This window comes from Petromyzon marinus, unplaced genomic scaffold (assembly GCF_048934315.1).
Source record: "Petromyzon marinus isolate PM22_M1 ecotype Great Lakes invasive population unplaced genomic scaffold, UKy_Petmar_22M1.pri1.0 PM_G_Scaffold_21, whole genome shotgun sequence".
Taxonomy (NCBI): Eukaryota; Metazoa; Chordata; class Hyperoartia; order Petromyzontiformes; family Petromyzontidae; genus Petromyzon; species Petromyzon marinus.
This window is the reverse complement of record NW_027422773.1, coordinates 685,001-687,500: the sequence shown is the minus strand read 5'-3', so window position 1 is coordinate 687,500 and position 2,500 is coordinate 685,001. Positions and strand designations below refer to the sequence as shown.

Here is a 2,500-nt window from a genome sequence, read left to right as displayed (position 1 = left end):
TGGGTTTGGTCAGGCCCAGGGAGGTAAGTACCTCGTTATTCTCAAGGGGCCACTTTCCTCTTGCCCCAACCGGGAATCCAAAGAATGTGACCTTGCTAGCCTTCGTCAGCACTTTGACTTGATCACCAAGAGGGGTATAGTACGAAACTTTGTGCGAGGCAGCATCTGACAAGGTATTCTTTGAAAGCTCAAAACGGACGGTGACATCGATCACAACCGCCTCCTCATCTTTTGCAAACACGAGGTCAGGCTTTCTCATCTCTCCCGTCTCGGATATGAACCGTGGCTCTTTGTATACAGACCAGCCCAATCTAGCCGCTTCGTCTGCCAGAATGTTACTGATCTTGTTATGTCGCGCAATTCTTGCTTTCTGTACTGCAGGACATTGACCGAGAATGTGCGAAAGGGACTCGAGTCTGGCAGAGCATTTCCTGCAGGAACGTAAGGCCCCATCTCTGCCTCTGTTCAAGCTTTCTCTTGTTGGGTAAATATTTGCCCTTAGTTGTAGTGCTGCGATAAAGAAGCATTGTTTAAAGCCGCACCATGGCCTCAACCAAGCATTACTGATTCTATCATGCGCAAAGTTTACAATGCCCCTTCCTTGAACCGGCTTTTCGCACCATCTCTGAAATTCATGCTCCCTCCAATCGCAGGGTCTCGGATATACAGGTTCTTTTGACACCGAGTCCCTGAGAACGAATGTTGGGATTGCATCACTGTCACCCCCTGCTCGTACCCACAAATTACGGTATTCTTCCTCCATACCCTGCGAGGACACAATATTACGGGTGATAGCATCGGACGAGTTTGCTATACGTTGCAGCCTTCTAACTTGAACCGAAGGGATTGTTTTTTCCAGTTTCAAGATGGCAAGGCCTCCGTCTCGGGCTCTGGCATATAACAGTCCATCACAAGTTGAAGCGGGAAGGTGGAGCCATCCTTTTACCGCCTTTCTAATCTCTTGGTCCAACCCACGGAGAGTTGATTGCTTGCAGTCCGAGTGGTCTGCAGGATATAACAATCTGGGTAGGGCATAGGCATTGAGTAGTTCAACCTTCTGAGTTGGCTTCAGAGGCGCCTCATCGATTTTCGAGATCCATGTCTTTAGCTGACAATGTAGATCAGGCTGTATAGTGCCAGTCCAAGGGCCAATTTTCAGACCAAGGTATTTCGTTGATTCATCAGGTTGGATCATATGGACATCTTTATTTTTGATAGTCCATGGGTCGCAGTTGTTCACCGTATATGAATCTTTGGTTGGGCTTATCATGAAGCCCTGGCACTTTCTGGCCTGAACCTCCAATCCCGATAGCCCACAAAATGATTCCAAGATCGCTAGATTGGCGGCCATACCAACCCAAGATTCGCTCACCAACACCAAATCATCAGCAAACGCAAGAGCTGTCACGTGGTCGGTATCAATGGAGTACCCAACTCCGTGTGACTCTAGGGTGCATATCAAAGGGTCCATGGCAAGATTGAAGAGCAGGGGTGACATGGGGTCACCCTGTTTGACACCAACACGTATGCTAATTTCTCGAGTCGACTCGCCATTGCTTTTGAACGAGGTCGTACACCGATCGTAGGCGTTCTGGATGATGCCCACCACGTGTTCATCTACTTTCGTGTGCCTTAACACCCATAAAATATGAGCATGCGAAACCGAGTCAAAAGCTTTCGCTATGTCGATGAACATGACAGCCAACGGCCTGTGCAATTTCTTAGCGTGTCTCATAAGGTCCTGTAGCACCTTAAGATTTTCAGAGCAGCCAGATGCCGCTATAAAACCACGCTGCCTTGGGTTTAAGGGACAAGCACGAGCAAGACGTGCAGTCATTATTCTGGAAAATAATCTCAGAATCATTGAACCAATCGTTATTGGTCTCCAGTTCCCCAATTCTTTCAGCTTTTCATCGTCCATAACCTTAGGAATAAGAATCGTCCTATTCTTTTTCAACTCTTTGGGAATAATTCCTGTAATCATCCATGCATTAAATAGGGCTGTCAGTGTCCGACCCTCGGGGTCGGCAGCACAGATTGCAGCCCTTGTTAGGCCATCTGGCCCAGCTGCTGACGTTGGTTTAATGGCCCGTATGGTAGTCTGAACTTCCTCCACCGAAATTAGGGGCTCAAAGTATTCGTTATTTGCAACACCTGATGACTTAAATTGGCCCAGGCCATTGAATGGCAACACCTTCTCCCATTTTTCGCAGTAAAAACGATATACATCTGCGTTCGGGATTCGGCATTCATGACGTTCAGTGCCATCCAGGACTAAGGACGCAAGAAGAGAGCGGTTCTTAAAGAAGAGCTTCTGGTGCTTCATGAAGCTTCCTCGTTTTTCCGCTCTCTTCTTCATCCAAGATCGTGTGGGTAATATCCTGGGTTTAATAATGTCGTTCTCGGGTTTTGAACGTTTGCCTTTGTTTTTCACCAATCTCATCGGACAAAGCATCAATGCTGTGGCAGTTTCTACGAGGGCATCATGTTGGCCCTCGCC

At 47.7% G+C, this 2,500-nt stretch overlaps 1 pseudogene; it reads right to left on the bottom strand.

Annotated features, from left to right (window-relative positions):
* Positions 1-2,500, bottom strand: part of LOC142912676 (28S ribosomal RNA) — a 10,607-nt pseudogene that overhangs the window by 3,977 nt on the left and 4,130 nt on the right.